Raw genomic sequence first — 24,261 nt, 5'->3', positions numbered from 1 at the left:
GCATCAGGATAATCATCAGTGCTCAGACTCTGCCTTATGAGGCATCAAACTAGACTCATTCAGGACTACCAAAGCATAAAGTTTCTAGTAAAGATAATCTGCCAGGTTGTCGTGGCTGGAGTAGGTGTGGTCTTTGTAAGCCTCCAGCTTCCAAGCCATATGCAGTGAAGAAAAGAGCTGCTGTGATTTAAGCTGTTACCTCCCTTGTGCTGGATGTTACTGCCCTCGTTGGAGGATCTAACACGTGCCATGGCTTAACCACTTCTTTCCTCAGCCAGGCAGTGTTTCCTTCGGAGGGGCGGGCAGCTAACAGAGCACTCCTTAAACCTTCCCAGGAAGATTTTTCAGAGCCTGTCTGTCCAGAAACCTGACTTGTTGGAGAAAGGAGTTAAATAGTCCTCTGGGACCAAACTTAAATATACCTGCATTTTACAAAAAAAGGCTGAAGTTTTGACATTGCGGTTTCAAACCCTGCAATATAATTTAGGTGTATCTAATTTCTCAGATCTGTTTGTAAAGCTGATTTATCATAACATACCATATACATGTTGATGCCAGGGGAATCACCCTTAAAAACTTGGTATTTTTGAAAACAGCCTGATATGGCTATGCACCCAAGTTCTGTCAGTACTTCATGCTCTCTAGGCACTATTTCTCTTGAGTCCTTTAGAGTTGCTAGGCTATGTTTCCAGTGCTGTTGTCCAGCTGCTAGGTGGTTAACATAACATGATACAAACACAGATGTTTCCCTTTCTTTTGGGAAGAATAACACTCCTAATTGCAGCTGGGGAACCAGAAATATTGCCCATTATCAGCAGCTCTTAGAGAGGTAGAGAGATTAGAAGAACTAGAGCTTCTTGCTAAATAATTCACACTGGCGAGAAATAAATAATAATAATAAAAGTTTCACCTAGCAATACAATTAGTTTTACACAGATATGCTTTTAAATGTCTTTTTTATTTGAAGTATTTTTTTTCAAACACTGACCTAATAAAAATAAGACTGTTTATTTCTGAGATGGAAACATTGGTCTAAAAATAAGATCTCACAAACTGTGCCAAACCGGCTTTGATACATTGAGGCTGTAAATATCTCACTGTACACTCTTTTGTTTGTCATCAGTCGGCCACGGAAGCATGACTTCTCAAGCTTTATTTTTCTCCATTAGTCCCCAGGCTTGGACAGGTGTGCCCGTGGTCTGCATAACACTGAATAGCATTTCTCTCCTAAGGACCCCAGTGAATTCTCAATGAAGCTTACAGCCAAACATAAGATTTTCATAACAGGCTTTTTTCTATTGACTTTTTGACCTACTAACCAAGAGCATAAAGGGGAAGTCAATGCTGACTACACAGAATGAGTTTCTCTTTTCATAGCGATCTCGGAGCAAACAATGCAGATTCAGCCTGAGATGCTTAAGCAAAGTTGCTGAGGCAGGTCTCTTCTTGCTTCTCTGTGTGGTACAGAGCTTTTTTTTTTTTTTTTTTATTTAAAACATTTTTCTATATATTTTTTTAATGTAAGACCTTTAAGTAAATGCTAAAGCAGCCATATTTTTACCTCAGTTTGCCTAATGCTGTGGGTCATCCCACAACGAGGTGCTTTAGCTGTGCTGTGAGAGACACTTGCTGAGGTCTATCCCAGGCAGAGCTGCATGCTGCAATTTACTCCAGAGTAAGATGTCTTGTACTCACTATGCTTTAAAGTTAGGATGGGTGTGCACATTGCTCTCCCAACCTAGTTCTTACAAGACTCTTCCTTTGTAAGGTCAAACTTGTAGTAATACCAGGTGTATAAAGTGCGGTCTCTTCATTCTGCTGTGAAATAAAATGAGATGCACAGTGAACACTTACTATTTGTATTCAAAGTATGAGAAAGCTGTGCCTTAGAAAATAGCTGTTTTTAAAATATCTGTTCAGATTGGTTAACCATTGATAATAGCTGAGCAACCTGGTCTAATTTACAGGTTGGATCCAACTTTAAATTTGTCCCTGCTCTGAGTGTGGGCCTGCTGCAGAGGTTCCATCCAGGCTCATTTGATCAAGAATTTAAGAAAAAAAAAATAAAATTGTAAACTCATTTCTTCTTTTGCAGAACCGTTATTCTGCATTTTTAATATTCCATTTGTCACAGGGCTTTCTTTTACCATAGTTCTTACTTTAATAAATTGTTAGCTAGCTGACCAGAAATACTGCAAATGTGCGGTGCTTCACATCAGCAAAAGCCAGTAGCCACATTTCTTTCATTCTGTCAAAATTTGTTCCTTGTGAGGTTTAGTGCTGTGTGGATAGACACCCTTTTGCAGAACTTCCCCCCTTCTCAGGGCTCCTATTTTCTCTCTCTCAGGTCTCTTTATGGAGGTTCCTGTACAAGCTTCCCTTAAGCCACTTGAGTTACAACTTATCTTTAAGCTTAAGCTGTTTAAATATTAGATCATGGCTAACCTTTGTCCTCTGAAGCTAAAGCCAGTTATGGGGCCTCACACAGGCAATTCCTCCAGCAGATCTGCAGAGCAACGATTGCACACAGCTGGGGGTGAGCGTTGGTTTCTTATGCCCACGTAGCTCTTCTCCCAGGGGTCTTCCACCTTCATCCTTCACCCTGCTACAGTGCTTTCAGCTAATGCTGTCTCTGCTGATTTCCTTGCACATCTGCCCTTGATCAGCAGTAGCAGGACCACACTCAGGTCTCTGCTGCTGCTGTTCACACATGAGCTTAACCTACCCTCACAGGTCAATTTGTGTGACAACTATGAAACAGAGTGGCTGAGCTGTGGGCAGATATTTTGCCTTTAGCTGTCTCAAGAAAAGAGACAGAGGAGGCAGCAGTGGGTGCAGTAATATCTCCAGCCACTACAGCTGTGTGCTTCAGTGGGCATGTCCCAGACTCTTGGGATGAAACCTGAGAAACAACTGCAGTATCGTAAATTTTTAAGAATCTTTATTTCACTCTGGTCTGAATTAAAAATGAATTTGTAGCTTCTTATCTATAAGACAACACTTCAGGGAAGGGACTGCATTTTCTAATAACTATAGCCATTGCTTTCTGCACTATAGGCTTTATTAATCCTATCTATAGTAAGAAATAAAGCATGGTGGTTGGGTCTATGCATTTCCACAAGTCATGTAAATCATGTTGGGTTTTTTGTTGGTTTTATTTTTTTTTTTTCCAAATACTTATGTTAATATATTATTTAGTGTGAATGAAACTGTATCAGTTTCAAGTTGTCTTTTCCTCAAATGATTCTTCCTTCAAAAAGCATCTGGTACTAGATTCAGAAGAGATGTCATCACTGGATTTTCCTTGATGAGGAAGGGTTGTACACCTAGATATTCCAAGACTGTAGCTCCTGAGTCTGGATGCAGATCAGCTTCATGCTGGAACAAGACTGAATTGTCTACCATTATTCTTTCTGTGCCCTGTTTCCATGAAGAAAATTCAGACATGGGCAAGAGACATTTGTGTCATGCCCCAGAGGTTCCATTGCCCCACCATATAAAATCAGGGAATAAGAACTGCAGGGAAAGCCATAGATATCCACCTTCTTGTTCTTCTTTTCTTCACAAGATTTTGCAGTGCAAACCTGGCAAATGTTTGAGATGTGTTGTCCAAGTACAACAATGATTCCAGGTAGGAACATGCTAGCATCTGCATGCCGTTATCTCTTGATAGTGGAAAAGTACAAGCATTGCAAGCTCTCATTTTTCAACAAATCTTGTCTTAACAAGAAAGATTTGATTCTGCAGACTGAACACAGGAGTCCCACACAACACGGCCTGCCAGGGGTTTACTTTAAGCTTGAAGTACTTGGCAGATGAGACAGATTCAGGCTAGATATTCACTGAAGCATGAATCAAAACTCACAGTCACTCATAGGCATAAGTCAAAGAAAACGGTACTTTTCCATGAACAAGACAAATGAAAGAGCAGATCTCCTTATTGTTCCTGCAATGACTTTAAATCTGAAAGAGCTATGAGGCAAAGGTTTCTGTTCATTCTGGAAAATGCGCCAAGGCAGGGCAGCAAAGGGCCAGAAGTCACATAACAGGCAGTGAGATGCGAGTCCTGTTTGCAGCATTACCTAGCAATTGCTCGTGTTGAACCAAGAAAGCAGGGCTTCTGTCTCATCTCTTTAAGTGGAGTTGGCCAGTTGCTTTTGAAATCCCAGCTCTGAGAGGAACTCCATAGGTGTTTGTATTTACAATAGATTGAACAAAATCCCCAGACTGTGTTACACAGCATGTTTAATTGATCTAGAAGTTGATTTTGGCCCAGAACCAACTTTTCCATCTCCCATTCACTGCTAACTTGACTGCCAGATTTCTATTCTGAAAACCGCAAGTCTAGCCGAAATAAGGACAGACTTCACCGGGCCGTAAATCCTAGATCCCCTGCACACACAGTGTTGACCTTCTTTCTGCTGGGTACCCTGCAGCACTTATGTCCTCTCTCCTCACTCTCTCTAGCCTGCCTTGGGGAAAGCAAGTATTAACTGTTGTTCAACACGATTTTTTTTTAGCATTAATCTGCAGAGTCCAGCAAATGAATAATTAGAAGATAATCAAATATTTTCAAAAGTGAAAAAGCAGAAACTATAGCAATCTCCGTGTGACAGAAAAATCATAAAAGAGATTTCTAACTGAACTTGGTTTTGCTTTCCATCACACAGCTCACCTTTCTCTCTTCTGGCTTACTAGCTGTGGTTTTAGTCAATGCATGTACAAAGGAAGTGGTGCCACAGTATAAAGCTGCCTCTATTATCAGTCCACTGTAGATATAAAAAAAAATTATTAGATGCAGCCAAAGCATTCTGTCAGATTGAACTTGTGTTGGGAGCCTGCGATTTTGAAAGTGAACTTGTGTCCTAAGATCTAGATGGTTTTGAACCAGGTTTAACAGGCTCAATGGACAAGTCTTTTGTGATCACATTTCTCTCTTCAAAATGGGAAACGCAGAGGCACATTCAGTATCATTGTAGACTGCACACTACATATTAATGAAAGACAAAAGAAAAGGCGTATCTTACCAGTGAGTTTGGAAACCCCCCTTCCCCTTTCTTATACACTTCCTTTTTCAAAGTAACATTACTGAAGCCATTTCATTTCAGAGGACAGATAAATCATGAATTTGAATCAAATATAGATGATGTAAAACTTTGTCAAGGTTACGGACCAGACCTTCACAGTGCTTCCTTTGTATTTCACTTGAATCGTTGATTGTCTTCCTGTTCTAATGCCTTTCTCTTTCCTTCTATTCAGGAGTTTTCTATTACCTTCCAGACTATTGTATGACTACGCGAGTAACACAAAGTCCTTTGTATGGTAGAAATCAGGCACAAAATAAACACACCTTTATCCTGCACTCTCAAAACCTTCCTTCTTTCTGCACGTAAATACAGTTCCTATTAAAAAAAAAAAAATCAGAGCTCTATGGACCCGATGTTGCAGTGTTAGCCAACTGGCAACCTCTTAAAAGGGCTGGGAGCTTTCTTCCATGAAGTCCACTGCCCCTGTGACAAAGCTCTGCTGCTGCTAACAATTGCCCAGTAATGTGACTGTTCCAGTTTCCTATATTGACAGTCACAGTACTGACTTTAGCCTCTGTAGAAAGAGGAAATGATATACAGACACATGAAGTGGGGAGTCTGGGCCTCTTAATGACACCAAGCTTTGGAATTTTATTCTTTGCATATGTTTACTCAGCCTTTTCCTATTCTTGTATCCTGCATAATAAAATCATTTATCCAAGTGCTGTTTTCTGCCTTTTGGTTCTGCATGGCTATGCAAAGGCGGAAAAAGGAGGAAAGAGCTTTTTCCTTTGTGCAGGTTGCAGTCCTTCCAGTCTCTCTTGCCTGGTGTCAGCAGAGGCACTTCACAATGAAAGGCAGGAGTCCCAGCGGCCATCAGTAGCCACTGACCATGTGAAGGAGTTGTGATTTTCACTGCTCATTCTGATTTGTATTGCCTCGGTTAGTGAGGAACACTATGATTCTACCACACAGAACTAAAACCAATAGTCTGGCCTCAGACATATGCAGGGCTTTGTTTTCTTTTCTTGTCTTTTCTCTTGTAATAGGTATAATTTTTTCCCTCCCCCCCTGCTCCTTGCACAAATTTCCCACAGATTTATGAACAACTTGTCCATGCCTGACATAATTTAACACACTAATGAGTCAGTAAGGAATTAGACTGTGTTTTTATGTAACTTGTCTCATGTTCTGTACTCACTAAAATTATTGGAGTACCCAGCATGGTTGCCTTAAGGATTCCTGAGGGTGTCTTTCTCACTGATTACAAAAATTATTTGGGTTCAGGGGTTTTCCCACTGCAGCTGCCAGAATCGTCTTGCAATCCTGAAACCGCTTGAGTCAACTGTGCCTCTGTTAGGCAACTTCTGCCATGTCAAGGACCTTCTGCTCTTTTCTGTGTACTAAGGATAAACATAGGAAGCACCCACCATATATGCAATGCTATCAAAAAGTTATTATTTGGTTACTCTATCCCTGCTCTCCTCCCACGGGGGAAGGGGAACATGGATCTTTATATTATGATATCGATTAAGTGTTGGCTTGGCAAAAGTCTTTTGTCTTTCTTGGGTTTATTGGTGATTTCAGTCTTGTAAACAGCATTTGCTACTCAGGTGATTTGTTGGGAGATTTAAAATGCTGTGACCGAAGTAACCAGAAACAAGTGGTGTTTAGTGTATTTGCTTTGCTTATGTTCTTAAAGATTTGTATATGTTCTAAAGATATTAGCGTTGCTTTGTTACAGAGAAGCTTCCTTTGGGTGAAATGCCAGGAATTCAATTTAGAAGTTTAGCGGAGGCATTGTTGTAGATTAGAGTGGGGGAAAATTGTGAACTGACGGCATGGGTGGCAGAGGTATGTATTAAAGAAAAATACATTACTGTAAAAGCAAAGTAAAATAGAAATTACTTCTTTTAAAAAGCAACTGAATAGAATGACCAAAGCAGATTTTGTAATGTGTTTGGAGGGATTATAACTTGAGGTATAACCTTGAGGGTAAAAGTGGGTCCAGTGGAAAGGAGTCCTGATGGCTAAGTGCATGATTAGAGACGCATTTTGGTTTTGCTTTGATCCCCAATGCAGGAGAAAATCTGGGTGTCATATTTTCCTAGTACCCTTCCAGTACAGTCCAGAACAAATAGCATTTTTCTGGGATGTAAAATCATCTCTTAATTAACCTTTGAACCAGCATACACATTCCTTTCACTTGTTCAAGTGTAAATTAATATAGCTCAGGCTGGGATTTTCAAAGGAGCTTTGGTAAATTAGTTATCCAAATCCCATAAAAATTAATTCTGGACAGTATTTAGTTATTATGCAGTTGTTTGAACTCAGTGTTAAGTAAAATGCAATTTTGCAATTTTATTTTAGCTACAGCTCATGCCAACTATTTAAAATGATTTGGACAATGAATTGGGGCAGTAACAATCTCTAATTGTTTTCTATAGTTCCCTTTCTGTCTGTGGTTTTTCAGTAAGATATCTGTCAGCTTCAGTTAACTGTATTTTGTTGCTATATTTCTAAAATTAAAAATAGTAACTTACCCAGAACACTCTACATGGCCAACAGACTGAATCAGCAGAGGAAAAACGTATGTTATAATTTTTCATCAATAAAATAATCCAAGTAAGAAATAAGATTAAGGTTAATAACTAATTCATAGGGCAAAGGCTAGCTCTTCTATTAATGCCTCTTAACAAATGAGATTCTAAAAAGTCTGTTTGTCACTGACAGACAATGTGGAATTTAGGATATTTTTTGAGGGCCTATGTATTAGGTTGGAGTCCCATTAGAATATAATGACGATGGAGATGATGGGAGTGGTTCAGTGGCGACATCAGGAGGAATGCTTGGTTAGAGGCTAAGTTAGTGCCTGTCAGAAGGGAGCAGGGAATTTTATGAAACAAGGTTATGTCAGCCGTAAGATGCTTAATCATAAAAAAGAGAAGGTTTCCCAGTGCGTAGAGGCCGTGGCAAGTGAGCCCTTGTGGGCTTAGAAAAGGAGTATGAGGTGGTCATGATAACTGTGATTTAAAAGCTTCTGAAAAAAAATCTGCATTTAAAGTTCAGAATTACACTCGAGTTTTGGTGCAGAGTTCAGTAGGAAGTGTCTATTCTCCCATACCTATGCAAATATTATCTCTCTGTTGAGATATTATCAGATGTCTGGGATCTTTCAAGACAGCTTCACAACCAGAGAAAAGAAGAGTGTGGAACTATAATACATGTTAAGAATCATATATTCAACACATACACAAGACTTGGAACAAAGGACGTCAAGCACGTACAGATAGTCTTTTTTTTCCAGTTTTTCTAGTTGCATTTATGTGTTTAGTTTCCAGAGAGCAGCTCTGGCTACTGTCTCTGAATCAGAGACTAAGGAAAAAAGGCAAACTCTGGTCGTTGGGGTTTGTTTTGGGTGTTTTTTTGTCGCTTTTTTTTTTTCTTTTTTTAAAATTCTCTTTCCATGGACTCTCTCAATAGAAGCAACTAACAACAAAATACATATTCCCAAGATTCAACACTTTTTCACGTTAAAAATATGGTAGAAAATGGTCTTTCTAATACTGATATCAGCTCTGCTCTTCTCTTTGTAACGGGCTGAACTGAGATACAGAAAACTTGGAAATAAATCACATACATCCAGCTACTAAATCCTGAAGTTTGGATTTTACAATTGGATTTGAAACATTCTGGAGAGAGGGATTTGCTTAAAGGTCAGTCTCTGGAGTTTTGTTTTGACTCAACGTATTTATCCAGACAGAACTTCCAGACCTTTGAAGTTTTGCCAGGCACACTTTAAAGCCAGGAAAATGGTGTTTTATTGTGCATAACATCTAGTGTTATTTTTATTTATTATTTGCTTAAAACTGATAGTGTGTTCAGTGCTGTGCAAGACATAGATATCATGCTATCTAGCCTGAAGAGTTCGTAACATAGAGACCAAAATAAACAGCTTGAGAGATTTCTGGGCTTTAAATTAAAGAACAAAATTAAACTAGTGTTCTCTGTGGCATAAGAATTCATTTAAATTCACACATGCAGAGAGATAATGTCTATGTTCTAGCTGCATTTAGTTACAAATATCAGGTTGGAGAAATGAATGGATGAATAGTATTTGGGTTTTAACAAAAGCCTCCATTCTGCACAACCCTCTCATTCATTCCTCCACTCTCACCTGAAACAAAGGTGAGAAAGGTTACTACAGCTCATCCTGTGTTAAAATCACATACCTTCCTGCTGAGGGGAAAAAAAGTGCTGCAGAAACTATTAACAATGTTCTTAATTTATTACTAAAGTTTTAAACAGTGCCAGGGTAGAAGGCGTAGTGTGGAAGGAAAAGAGTGCCTAATAAAAACTCCAGCTGTCTAAGGAGACAATTTTACATTACTGTGGTAGAAACAATGAAAGTGAGAAATGAATTTAAACCATATATGTTATGAAACCTTACATACTATAAAGGCTTCTGATTTCGATCAACATACATCCTTATAATTATATCAGCATCTGTATTCAAATAATGTTTACTGTCTTTTTACGTCTCTAGCACAGTGGCAGGGTATAGAACCAGGGTTTGCAGAAATTACGTATCTTAGTGCCTCTATGATGGGTATTTTCTTTCCTTGTGTATTGCTGCTAGATGAAAAGGGAATGGAACTTTTATTCAAAAACTGGAATCACCTGATCAGATGAGAATCAAATGGATAAACATAAAAAAAAAAAAAAGTCTTTTGCCATCAGATCTAAAAAGTATGCACAAAGACCAAGTCCTTTTCCTTTTATTCTCCCTGGGCTTACTTAGCATCTTCAGTGTGCTCTGCTTGAGAATCTGGGCAAAATCACCACACAGTGTGAAAAAGCAGTGTAAAAGGATGCTGTGAGCCCCAATACCTATGGTTGCACATAGAAAGTGTTCTTCCACCATGTGAACAGCAAAAAACCCTGGGCTTTGTTCCAAACATACAGCTCTTCCTATCCTGTAAGAATACATGGAGGGGTCCTACCAGTGTGCATCAGAGAATTACCTGTATTTTTATCTATTAGTTGTGCCCATCACCTGGGCACAGAGAGAGATCAGCCTCTCCCTTCACACAGCAGCACTACCTTGCCCTCAGCTCCTGCCAGCCCTGAAAGAGGGGTATCAGTTTTGAGTGAAGTTGGGGTCATGCATATGGAATCAGTCTGGGGAGGCCACCATAACTGAGAGGAGTTTGTGAATGTGCTTAAAAGATGTTTGATGCCGTTCCCAGGCCTGTAGCTGGTTGGGCTTGTGGTGCACAAAGGTCACTTGAAACCACAGTCCTTTCTCATCTTCTGTTTAGCCTCTCAAAGAAATGCGGCACAGAAGAGGCTAAGGCAGCTCACATCCAAATGCTTGAGCAGTGAGGGAGGATTTTGCTCTGAGTTGTACTTGTTTCTTAAAGCAGTTAAGAAACTAAGACCAAAGTAGAATTGTCTAGCTTTAAAAAGGAGGAACCTCCCCTTGAAATTCCCCTGTCCTGAAATATTGTTAGATGTAGAACTTCAAGCAGAGTATTTTTCTACCAACATAGAATATTGTCAGAGACATGTTAGAAAAAACTTTTCTTCTTTTCTTTTTTTTTTTTAGCTCAACGGGTTTTAATTTTCTTTTCTATTTTCTTGAATCATGAATGTCAGCCTCTTGATGCTTCTTCTTGATAACAGAAAAGCATTACAGTCTATGACAATAAGCATTAAATAGTCCATGTTGAAACACCTTTTAACAATAATTGATTTGGCCGTAGTCAGTAAATGAAGATGTCTGATCCTGTTCATGCTGTTTGTCTCCATCCATTTAATTTTTTTTTTTAATTGTGGGAAAGGCAATGATCTGATGAGTGTAGAGGCTGGGAATCAGGACTCTTGGGTTGTTTCCAGATCTGTAGCGTTTTTTACGGCTAGCCTTGCGGGAAGGTATTTGCAGGTACTGAATGCTTGTAATTCCGATTCGTTGGGACCAATGGGTACCCAGCCTCTGCAAATGCTAGGGCTTGATATTTGGTGAACCTCAGTTTCCTCAGCTATATAATTTAGACCATAATGTGTGCAAGCCTCACAGAATGAGTAATTAATTAATGTTTGCAAAACATGCTGAGAGCCTCTGGTAAAAAATACTGGAATGTGCAAGCAAACCATTGTTGATGATGGCGTGCATTCTTCCCGGATTCCAGCTTTCTAACTGAGCAAGATCAAGTATAAGATAAAGTTACAACAGTTTCCAAAGTGCCCAAACTCTGAGGAAAGACATAAAAAGAGACACTGGAAATATTACATCCGCATGGCAGCTGATTGAAGAAAGCTTTACTAATGGAGCACTTTGTGACCCTCATACTTTTTTCTGTACTGCAAGCTATTCATTGAAAGCAGCAGCCTTACTGCACATAAACAAATCTGTATCTTTCCATAGCTAAAGGATGCCAGAAGCTGAAGAGAAAAGAACAACAAGAAGACAAAGCCACATACTATCAGAAAAGAGAAAAAAACCAAACAACAAAGCACCCCAAGCTCCAGAGCTAATGGAAGGAGTGCTTGAGATGGCAAAGTGCTTAGCTGCAAGCCCAGGGGCATAGTGGGATTGTAGGATAGAGACTCACCATGCTTGAGTTATAACATGTGGATCTCAGCTAATATATTGTTAACATAGTGCTCAGGGCCAAATTTGCTCTCAGTAGTACAATTTGAGCTGAACAGTGCCCTGAGGACACAGAGGTGGAAGGGGCAATAGCCCAGCACATTTCTGAAGTGTTATGAAAATAGGGGAGTGCTGCTCATGTTGGGAACTGCTCTCAGGAGAAGATTACACAAATATAAAAAACGAGATGTAGAGCTCTTCTAGAGCGAGTAATTAGAAACTGCAAATCATATCTGGCTCTTTAGGGTGTCTTTGAACTACAGATAGAAATGTTTTTATAACTCAAGTATTACAAGAAATTCAGTAGCCTTTTTCTCTGCTTTCTGCTCACATAAGGTTTGATCTGGGACTCAGTGAAGTGAGTATATAGACTACCACTGGATTTAATGGGTTTTGGATTAAAATCCTAGTGCTGGGAAGAACTGCACAGAACAAACCTTGTAAGAGGAGTGTACTTCAGCAGAGAAGTAGGCTGTGGAAAAATGTGTTAAAGTAACACTGAACAGTGTTTCTGGTAAATATTCAAGTGTTTCTCCTGTGGTCACCTGTTCTCAAAATAAGTTTCTTTGTCCCTTGTAGACTGTGCAGATTTGTTAACTAGACACTTTTTGTTTTAACTCTCTTTGCAATTGTATTTTAAAACAGAAAAAAATAATCTGGAATATTTGGTAAAACTCAGGCAGTCTTTACAATGACTGATATTTTAGATTCAACAGAAAATACAGATTAGGGTTTTTTTTGTTTCAACTGTTAGAATTCAGTTAAACATTTTATTTGCTATTTAATGATCTGTTAAAGTGACTGATAAATGATCTGTCTTTTTCCACCTACCTCCTACTCACGATACATGAATGGAAAAATATCTTTTTTCCTTACCTGTTGTAAAAAACCATCCTTATCATACACAAGAAGCAAAAGAACAAGAAGGAAGAGAGAAAAGGCCAAAGGGAGCAAATGAAAATGGGTTAACTGTGTCACATTTGTGATCACTTCACAGCACAGTGAATAATAACTCACACCACCTCTTTTTTTTTGCCAGGGAAACATAACTCTGAACTACTCCTTGCACAGGGTGGAGTCTGGCCTCATATATAGAATATGATCAGTTCTGTCTTACATTGCTGCATGGGAAAACCCCTTCCTCCAAACCAGAAGAGGTTCTTGAAGGAACAGTAAGGGTGGTCCAGGGTCATTACCTGATGAGCCACACCTGCCTTGAGAGACCTAGGAAAATGAATATTACTCTTTTTTTTTTTCCAAGACATGTTTAAATGATGACTTGAGGAGAGTTAGCCCAGGATCAAGTTTCTGGAAGTAGCTAATTCTTGACATTTTAATCTAGTGATAAATAAATGCTGCTGTGCAGCAAGATCTGGCTTAAAGCTAGTTAGACAAATAGAGAAAAGGGCTTATTTTTAAAAGCTTAGGTAAGAAATCATTAGGATGGTGAGGTGGATTTTTCCATTACTGCACACTTTACATCAAGGCTGGGTGTTTTTCTAAAGGATACAACCAGCTTCAAACTGAACTTGATGCCACATTGAGGCTCTATGTACTTGTCTTAGGTAAGAGCTCAGACAGGAGAGTTGTAGCAATGCTTTCTGGTCCTAAAATACATGGAACAACAACAACAACAAAAAAAAAACCAAACAAAGGAACACTAGTATCTATGTTTGTTTTAGTGGAGTTATACTAAAAGATATCATGGCTATCATCAATTCAATCCAATTTAGGACATGGTCTTTTGTGGTATGTTAGTTTAAAAACCACTTATCTCTGATTTACTGCTCTATCTCAGTAAAATGTATTTACGTCAAGCTCTTTAAGAACTTCTTCAATTGTCGCTAGTGAAATGAAGTCAAAATCAGAAACACTGTGTCCCAGAAATGGAATTTACCCTTTCACCTGCAGTATTCTTCTGGGCTTTTACACACAAGATTTGTTCTAAACAAAAACCAGACTTTCTGGCAATATTTTATGACAAAATTCCCAGAAGTTCACCTCTCAGAATTTGATAGAAAACAAACCTTTTTGTTATATTTCTGTATAAAAGGCATAATTTTCTTTCCCATTTGCCTGTTAACCTAGTACAGAACTGCAGATTATTACAATGCATACTCATGTTCAGAGGACATTCATCCAGATTTAGGGCAAGGACTTCAATGATAAGAGATAATTCTCATAAGAGATCCCATTAGAACCATCATGGGAATAAAAGAAGGAAAAAATCATACAATCATTTACTTTTTATATTTTATTTTAAATTTGGTGCTCAAAAAGCTCAGCCAATTTCAGTTTCCTAGGAAACCTATCAATTGAGATGATTTGTCACTGCTTGCTATTTTGTCATCATTCATGCCAGTGCAAAGTGAGCCAAAATGCTGCTAGCCTTGTGGTAGCATGAACATAATCTAAATAGGAGTTTTGAACTATTGCACAGCAATGAATAAACCAGCTTTAGGAAAAAAGTTGTTGTTGATGCTTATACAGACTTACTGGAAACACAAACAATAAAGTGTTCTGTTTTTGAGACCCTGGGTTGAATCCTTAGTTTGCAGGGCCTTAGTCTCAGAATGGCAAGAATTAACTTTTAGGCTTTCTGCCTCTTAGTTTGAATCCTCAGTTGTAAATTAGTCATCAAGCTTATGTTCATGAAGTGCATGGGGAAGCATAGATAATAGCAGGTATTGTCAGCTATGGGTAAGGCAGGTGGAGAGCTAGTTAATCTAATTCTGACCAGATGCCCAAGGTGACCCTAGCTTTAAAATGGATCTGCCTAGATCTTCACATGATAGTATACTCCTAAGAGACTTTTAAAGAATATTGGATATCTTAACTCAAAAAGCCAATTTTAATTCAAAGAAAACTAGCAGCAGTTTAAAGTTGAAAACTCAAAGTAGCTCAGGGGAATAACAGAGATAAAGGTCTTATAAATAATTTTTTAGCCACCTTTCAGGAAGGTCCTCATTTCCAGCCAACTCAGTAGCTCTTTGAGTGGCAGCAAACTATGCACTGTGCTCTCTAATTTTGGAGTCTTCCCTGAGGCCAATTGTCTGCACCCAGTTCCCAAGTCCTTGCTGTGACTATCCTATCTTTGTAACTTATGTAACTTATCCTATCTTTGTAACTTATGTCGCCTTGAGCAGACAGAAATTGTGGAAGTGCCCGACCTCCATCCCAGAGCACTCCATCTCACCCAGTCACTCCTTTAGGGAAGAGAGACATAATTAGGGAACAAAATGTAAAGCAAACAAAAAAAAGCCTCAAAATGAGCAAATCCTATTACACCCATCACTAAAGTTCACAGCTGGTTAGTCATAGAATCTTTCTCGCAAAAGAAATGAAAAGAGAAATTTGAGTTGTGGTGTTTTTCTGTCCTACAACATAACAGTTATGGTTCGGTCATTTGCCTCGGATTTGGAAGGCCTGTATCCTTCCTCTTCTACCAAACTAGGATAAGTGGTGTTAAACATGGTTTCTCATCTTTCAGATAACTCTTTTATCCTTTTATTGTAAAGTACCTTGATACTGGGCTATCTTATGGTATTCTGGATTTAGCATTCCTGTCAAAACTGTTCCAAACATTCATATTCAATAATGGACAGAAATGTTTGAAGATCAGACTGTAACATCTTTCTCTCTTTTACTGTGTGTTCTAAGGTGAAAACAGGGAAGTTTACTGTGATAGTCTGTTTTATGGCAGATGGTAAGAAATGCTGGGAATCAAACTTTGAAGGTGGAGAAATCCAGTTCTAAGTGCAGGAATGCCTCAGTTGAAAAGCTGCTGCCAACTTCTTCATTACAGGAGTTGGATGGTTTTGACTGCATCAAAGAGCAGAAATGAAATTAAGAATTTCACAAAAATTAGGTAGCCTCTGTATGAACTCTTACAAAATTCTCAGTTTTAAATTTAGATAGGTGAACATGTCATGCAGCTTGCTAGTAGCCAGAGTGGAGGAAAAAAATCAAAGTAAGGTTGAAGTAAAACTTCTGAATTCCAGAAAGAAATTCAGGTTAAGAGTGAATTCATGCTTCAAATGTAATAAAAGCATGAACAAACTGGTGTAAACTAAAGTTGCTCCATTGATTTAAACAGAAGGAAGCAAGAAAGCATGTGTTGTACTCTGTCTATGGGTTCTTTGCTTCTTACAGGATAAGGCAGCTCTGATCCCTAATCTGAACAGGAGAGTTTATGCAGATACACTGACACAGTCAGAGCAAGCGACATGAGAGTGTATTTTCAATGCTGTTGGGGCAGGATGTTTTCCATTAGGTGATCTGTTACCTCATATATTATGTGCAGTGTAGAAAACTATCAGAGTTAAGTTTTGAGGCTTTCTTGCTCTGCTATAATCTACTGCTATTCATTCTAATTTTGCTAAATCAAAACTTTGCCTTGCTTTTGGCTTTTCACAGTGCTGACTGAAAGATGTTTTCAATGAGAATTACTAATCCCAACAAGCTTGGCTGTAGTCCTAATGTAATGCTTTTGCTGAAGTCACTCAGCAGGCGAATCCCTTCAACAGATATTAAATGTCAGCCTGGGAGACAAGTAACCCCTGCTGAAGTCAATATCCACTAGCATAGCAGCCATTTAGTGGTTATTCATTAAAACAGTAGGCTGCTTCTCCCACAGAATTAAAGACAAAATCCTTGAAGTTGATCACTCTATATTTTCTGCCTTGGAATTTTTGCAATGTTAAAGCAGGTTTATTAAGAATCTAGCTTTTTTTGACAAAAAATTACTTTTACAGACTGGATGGCTTATAAAAGTTCATAATAGGGGTATGCCTGTGTAACATGACGAGTGTGTGTAAATCCGTCAAAAGGCTTAGCGTTCCCACATATTAATAAGCTGTGTTTAGATTGAAAGCAAGTGGAAAATGACCATGAAATTCTACCCCATTTACAAAAATAACAACAGGCAACATCCCAGTGATTTGAGGAAAATTTAAATGATGTGTTCTGAAGGTTCGGACTTTATGCATGTATTATTTTAATGGAATAAGTGTTATTTCAGTGTACATTCTGATTGGCTATTTTATATGTAAGAATGAGGTATTATTATCAACAATAATAAGTAGAAGGTGAAAAGATAACGATTGCTGTTTTCATTAGCTCATATCACCCCAGGAAGCTGGAACAGTGAGAGATTTAAAAGAAAGCTGGTGATATTTGTAGGTGTATTAACAGGGGAAAAAAACCCCAATGTTTGCTTATACCTGTCACAAAATGGTTCCAGTTTTCCTAATTCAAATAGGAAATAATTTTGTTTAGGATGTTGATAAGCATTTGAGTGTGACGGCTCCTTTAAAAAACCACATAATTCGGCCTTTATCCAAAAACTAACCAATGAAAGGCAGCAGAGATACTAGGGGGGGGAGGGGGAGAAGGTGTTTTGCAATTACAGGTTTCTTAATTGGGATTATGAACTCAGAAGGATCTTCTAAGTGAGCTGGACTGGACAGGAAGGGTTTTGTTTTCCATTGTAGACAGTACCTTGGTTTAAGTACTTTAAATGATGGAGAATCCAGAACATTTTTAGTCAGTGTCCCTGTAACTATGGTGTATATCTTTTCATAGCATGGACTTGTCTACTAATAATTAATCAATAATTTCTACTTTTTACCAAGAACATTTCAAGTGGATTTAAAGTTCTGGATTATTTAGTTTAGCATATTTTCCATTACAAAGGAAAACAAACAAACAAACACGTTTTATGAAAGAACATGGTTGAAATTCTGTGAGGCAGTCTGCAGGCATCAATAGCCCTGAAAGTTTTTTACCAACTGCTGGTATGTGATGGCTTTCTGGCTGTACTGTGAGTGGTACCAAAAAGGCAGACCTACTATCTCAACTTCTTTATATGATGCCTGTAGGGCACAGTATGACTTTCTCTCTTAAGCTTTATTTCTTTGGAAATGGAAGTAGTATTTCTTGAAGAAAATAAGGTAAGCCAAGCTGATGTTGGGAAAATAACCTGTTTTCAGCATCCAGCAAAGCTATTATTTAGAAAGACACAGGTAGGAAAAAGGAAATACCAGCAGAGACACAGATAACCCTTGTTTTCTATGGTCTGATTTTGGGAAACTCTAATTAACAGAGGGTTAGAGACTGAAGTGGCCTCCCTTGCACCTGGCCTGTGGGTGAGGTTCTGCAGGAGGGATTACAGCAGTGGTTTTCTTTGATCTTCTGTCAAAAGAGTCCTTTATTTACTATGACAGTCTCTAACAACTGTAGCATTGTTTTAACATTTGGTGGTTAAAGTGTAACAAATCCCATAGCTCTGTTGTGTAGGGGCCTTGAACAAACTCATTGACATATGGTGTCTCAATAAAAGTAGCATGAGTTTTCTGACGATCTTTCTAATGTAAGTAGGAGTCATGGATGTCAAACAGTATCAAAATTCAAGCCAATTTTATGTAGAAGCCAGAATATGGATATATATGATATTACATTTGTCTGAAAAAAGAAATAATATATCGCCTTAATGGCCAATATATACCTTTTACCCCTCAGATCTAAGAAAAGTTCCTCATTACTAACTATACATGCAAACGATTTATGAGAAGCACCCAGGTACAGGATGACTGAAATTAAGCTAGCAGGAGAATTCTGCATCAGATTACAAATTTGGGACAAAGTCAATAAAGTCTTTGCATTCATGAGAGGAAACACTTATTTAAGTGATAATTTTAGTTCCTTGAGTTCAATGAAACTGTGATTAGAAACCTTTGGGTTCAGGCTTCTTTGCTGGCTGAAATTTTAAACAAAATTTTTGTTTTAAAAAAGTTATAGGAAAGTAATTTGCCCCATCTCCAACTCCTTCCCACACATCTTAGTTTAATTTTAAAGAAAAAGTGAGTGTGGTTTAACTAATGAGAACCTAGTGAAATTATTATGACTGAATACTTCAAATGATACTTAGAAAAGCAATTAGAAGTCATTGAATGAATGCATACTATTCAATAGCTGACCTGTGTGGGCAATTTGTAGTTTGAGATTAGAAAAGGGTGCTAAAGAGCAAGACCTATCTGCCTGTCACACTGGCCTCGTTAATAGTGATCAATATCTCTTTTCCCAAATTGTGAGTATGAGATAGTAAAAGAACATCCACACAACAATCAGTCAGAGAAATTATGCATAATTGTTGGAAGTATTTAAAGAGATATTTAAAAATAATTCTCCCCTTCCTGAATCAGTTTAGCATGAAAATTCACTAATAATTCAATAAGACTCTTTCTGACTAATAAAATGTACATAAGGATAGACTTAGAACTGGTTACCAGAGAAGAATAAAAAAAAAAAACACAACAAAACAAAAAAACAAACAAACCAAAAAAAACACCCCCAAAACCCACAAAAACAGATAGATACAGATAGATTTCTAGAGGACACAGTCTCATATTTGTTCTTCCTACAGGAAGAAATTCTCATGTTTTTCCCCTGTTATTCAGCATCTGACTTGCTATTGTTAAATCTAGGTGAATTTGCAAAAGCACAGATCATCTAATGATGGGCTATTTTCTTCCCAGTCAAAGGTAATCCAATGACAGGACATTGTGTTGTGGCAGAAGGTTAAAAGGTTGTCCAATTTTGAGAGGACTGTCGTTACTGTTCAGAGCACCAAACCCCCCACCTACTAGACACATGAAATGAGAAAGATTCATAACAAAGCAGAAATAAAATGCTACAAAAGGACTCTTTATTCTTCTCTCAGCAGTACCTAAAACCACCTCCATTTTTCTTCCCAGGACACACCACATTCAGGAGGAAAAAGTGAAACATTTTATTCACTCGTGGGGCCAAACTTGCTTAATGCCTGCCAAGCCTTCACCAAGAAAGGAATTGCCAACAGCCATTAGAGTTACAATGGTAAGAGATACAATGTTCTTATTGCTTGAATGCTTTGTTATTGTTAAGGAGGTAGGAATGGCCATTACAAAATAAATACTCAAAATCATAATTAAAAAAAATCAAAATGAGCATTGCACAGTATGTCATAAGAGCGAGATTAGAAGAGGAAGGCAAAGAAGTAATGGCATGCAAGCAAAACTGCATTGGCAAGAATCAGACCCCAGAACTGATGCTGACATGCAAACCCAAAAAGGTGGTGGTGGTACACACCACTTGCTATCTGCTGTTTTTCTCCATTCCTCTGTTGACATAAACTGATTGTTCACAATTATGGAAGCAGAAGACATGAAACAAAATTCTTCATCCTGTTGGTTAAGGCAAGTGCTGGGACCGTTACGTTATTTTACTTTGAGACAGTCTTACGAGCAAAGCCTCAGTACCCTAAATCTGGTTATGTTATGATAGCTGACCATACCGTGGGTGAATGATTTAAGTGCAGGCTGGACAAAACGTGGGGTATGTCTTAATTCTGCTGCTTTTCTTAATAAAACATGTGTGCCTTGAATGCATCATCATGTATTTTCTCCTGGACTGTACACATTTTCTGTGTAAGGTATTCCAGCAATTGTGGAGAGTAAAACAATAATCTGGCTTTTGAAACAAATACATTTTAATGTCTACATGTGTGTGTGTATATATATGTATATATACACACGTGTATATGAACATATGTATAACTATGTATGTATATGCGTATATAGGAGTTTTTAACAGTGTTTTAGAATGTTGCATGTAGAAAAGCTTCCTACATAAAAATAGCAACTTCACTCTTTCTAATACTGGGAGGTGAATATTCAATGAGGTAGCTTTTATTTTTTTTTTCCCAATTGCTTCTCCAATTCACTGAGAGAGATTTTGACAACAACAATTAGGACTAATTTCAGTCTTAACTGATTCACATCACTTCTGGATTTGGTCCTCAGTGGATAAAAATAAAAAATACAATAGGATTACCTTGCTGCACTTCCTTGTTTATTAGCCATTATTTCTCATTGTATTGTTTGTTTCGTTCATTTGTTTTGCTTTTTGCTTCCTGACAAGGCCTTGAAGACTGCCTACAGAGAAACCACTTACTCAAATTGCTACTTGTGGAGGGAAGGCAGAGTTTTAGAAATGAAGCTTGTAGAGCTAAGCGGCAGATTCTGCCTTCTTTTCTATGTGGCGAACCTTAATCGACTTTGTTGCTAGTTCTGTAAACAGCTGGGAATGAATTCAGTACCCCTGTGCAAATTTCAGGTTCTGAACAAATAGAAGATGATGGTTTTAACTCAGGATTTTTGGATTATTAATGTTGTTTGGGCACAAAACTGACTTATCCTAATACTCAATACAAATTATATCCCTTGTTCTATTATAAATAGAAGATTTGAGTGAGTAGTGGAGAATGCAGGGAGGCAGCAGAGGAAGCAGCTGTGGTGGCTGAGAGAGGACCAACATGAGCTGCAGGACAATGCTAGTAATGCCATCCCCAGCTAGCTGCCAAAGTCCTTGCCCAAGCACTGAGGCTAAAACTAGACTGCTGCAAAATGACAGGCAAAAAAGCTTGCTCTTATCCTGTTGAAAGACCATTATTTTCTCCTATTGATGCACTGTAAAAGCCTGAAACTTTAGGTTCCTAAGGTGTCTTGAGTGTTTAAACAAGTTAGGGAAGGTTTCCTGAGCTGCTCTCCTGAGTATGCAAATAGCATTTTAGGTTCCCAAGTGCCTGGTTAAGTGCCTGCCTTTCAGCTGTGATGAAATTAGGCCAAGAGGTTACGGAAAGCTTTGCTTTACCGTTGCTTGCTTGTCAGCAACTCAAAGGCAAAAATGTTCACCAATAATTGAAAGAGGATTATGACAAACTACCGTGTTTTTCTAAGTGCCAGGAAAAGGCTCTGTGTGTGGTCTGTTAATTATTCTTGTTATGAAATCAAGTAGCAATCAGTGGAAGCATGCTTCCTGTTTCTCAGTACTGTCAAATCCAGCTTCAGAAACTTGACATCCCTATTCCCCTTTTTCCAGAAATAGCATTGGGTTATCTCTGGATCCAAATTCCTGGCATTGGAACATCATGGGTGGAAATTTTATATCTGGAAAAACAGATAGCTGACTCCTGAAAGCTGAGGCATATTTGGCCCAGAGAAATGTTAGGGAAAAAAAAAATAATGTCTCCCTATGTTAAGAGGGCACCTTCTGCTAGGTTAATATCCAACAATTTACCAGACAACACAGTTATATAGCTAAGAACAGGTATCGTACTTTACTTTTGGTCACATTTTTATATATAGAATATCTGGTTTAATTACAGGATATGAATAATGTTGCTCAGTGTCTCTGACAACCTGAATTCTACAGATTAACAGATTTAGATAAAAATCTTATTTCTGTCATTTATGCCTTGCTTCCATACTCACTGATCCTTCTAGCTGGTGTCAGAAGGGCTACTACCTCTGTGTGCTCCTCCTCTCCTTGTTATCAGGTATAGTCTGAATGAACCCTAAAAGAATTCAGGACATCTAGGTAACTATGTAGTAATGATTGCAAGAAGGGGATTATTTTTTTTATGAAGTAATCCTACATTCATCAAGCAGTTGCATAAAAACTAAAATGTAGGCTTTATTATTTATGTTTTTTCTAGCTCTTGAGGATATTATTTGGATTTCTAGTCATTGCTATACTGAATCAGATGAGTTGTCTCTATAGTTTAGAATAGCGTCTTGAACAGTTGCCAGTGAGGAAGAGGCAAGCAAACAGGCAATAGCAGAGTAATATTATCAGAGACGGGGATTCTCTTTAACCTCCACTATACATTGTTTTGTGCCCTGCAACATGTGAGTCGTTATGCCTCTAACAGACCACCCCCTGATGGAAGTCAGGGGCTTTATGGCATTTTGTTTCAGATGAGAATCTGCTATTTGGCAGAAGTAATAGAGTCTCTGTTTTCAGTCTATTTATCCTTCCTGAGATGTACTCATTGCTTTAAATAAATATCCAATACTTTCTCTGAATCCTATTAAGTGATTGGCTTCTACAATCTATCATGACAGTGAATATTAGAGGTTACTTATGTGCAATATTCAATTATGTTAGTGGCCAGACTTAAATGTAATATGCTTTGATATCACTGAATCCTTCCGTGTTGTGTTCTATCAAAGAAGTTGATAGAACAGTTTTCTGACCTACCTTCTGTCTGTATCACACTATGTTTTATGTGCTGCTATCATAGCTCATCTTAATTGAGAGCATTCATATCATCTGTGTTTGTTATTAAATTAGCCGGCTGGGCTAATCTGTGTATATTCAGCTATTGATGGAAAATAGAGTGCTCCTATTCCAGAGAGCTGGCTTTTTTCATTCTTAGCACATACAGAAGTGTTCTTCATTTCTGCTCATTGTTACACTCGAAGTCTTGTTTACAGGCACAGAAGAAACACCCCCTATATATAAAGTCAAGAACTCATTGTTACTATAATTGAAAACTTAACAGTCTAATTCAAGAACCACTATTAGTCTAGTTCTAATCCTTACAGAAAAAGAAAGAAAAAATAATAACACAGTTAAAATTGTTATACACACACTTCCTAGTTCCTACTCCATCTGCTAGTGTTAGGCTCATGTCTCCACTGCTTCTCTGGGTGCTGAGCTTGATGGTTTCATGCTGGTGGCACTGGTGCGGTGCTACAGTGAACTGTCAGCATCTTGAGTCCTTTGCCATGAGGAATATAATGTTTGTGTTGATGTTTTGTTTTGTTGTTTTTTTTTTTTTTTTTCTCACTCTGGGATTGATTAAGAGTGATTTTTGTACGTTTGCTAACATGCTTTTGTATCTCTGCTCTGTCTTCATTGGTCTGCAGTTATCCATTACACCTGAATTTGCTATATATGGTGGTTTTCCTTATGTTAGATACTATATCTTTGCTACCCCCTAAAACACGTTTTGTCCAGCTCCAGGTCTGCATTTCTATAACTGACCATGGGTAAGTTGTCTGTCGTCGAGGGGTCTCCAGTGCCAGCCTGTGCCCTTTCTTTCAGCATCCTGGGCTTGTGGCCCTCTTCACTGCATCCTGTCTTCACTGCTCAAGGACTCTGCTGGCCTCATCACATTAGAGTTGTAAATACCTCATTCTGCATAGGATAACTGCTTGTTACTGCTTTCTATATAAAAGTACATAAAGTTGCGCTATACAAAGATAAACAAAAGTAAAATAAATTAGCCATAGACACATGGTCAATAAGAGAAATTTCTATCACAGCTAAACTAAGTAAAACAAAGCTGGAGGCAGGTCAAGAAAAGTTCAGACAGAGCAAGCCTGACAAGCCTTAGTCCTGAGGCCTCATAATTCTGTAAAAGCTTAAGGCCTATTACTAGCAATGGCAATACTGTATTACATGGTTACCTGGTTACATCATCTTTTATTTATTTCTCTTTTTGTTGCATCTTGCCTGAGACAGCAAAGGGAGAGCTGAACATTCATATGATGATATTATAAGGAATTGGGTCATTATTCTGGACAGAGAGGTCTCAGTAATTCAGTTGCTGAGTAACAGCTCTTGAAAAGGCTACAGCTGAAGCTCATCACAAGCACACTCTGCATCTGATTACTCTGCATGTTATTATTACTGTTCTTTCGGCTACACTACTATGGCCAGGACACCACGCTTTTTTTTGATAGCACATTATCTTCC

The 24,261-nt window shown here is 38.2% G+C and overlaps 1 long non-coding RNA gene across 1 annotated transcript in view; it reads left to right on the top strand.

Moving 5' to 3' along the window:
- LOC148057633 (uncharacterized) overlaps positions 1-24,261 on the top strand; it is a 366,117-nt gene that overhangs the window by 108,306 nt on the left and 233,550 nt on the right. Inside the window, exon 3 of the long non-coding RNA XR_015708086.1 lies at positions 19,434-19,554. This is a non-coding gene — a long non-coding RNA (uncharacterized LOC148057633). The remainder of the gene's footprint in view (positions 1-19,433; positions 19,555-24,261) is intronic.

The sequence above is a fragment of the Nipponia nippon genome, unplaced genomic scaffold (assembly GCF_047370975.1).
Source record: "Nipponia nippon isolate SJK-2023a ecotype South Korea unplaced genomic scaffold, ASM4737097v1 scaffold_1, whole genome shotgun sequence".
Lineage (NCBI taxonomy): Eukaryota > Metazoa > Chordata > Aves > Pelecaniformes > Threskiornithidae > Nipponia > Nipponia nippon.
The sequence above is the reverse complement of the archived record's forward strand: the minus strand, read 5'-3'. Positions and strand labels throughout refer to the sequence as shown.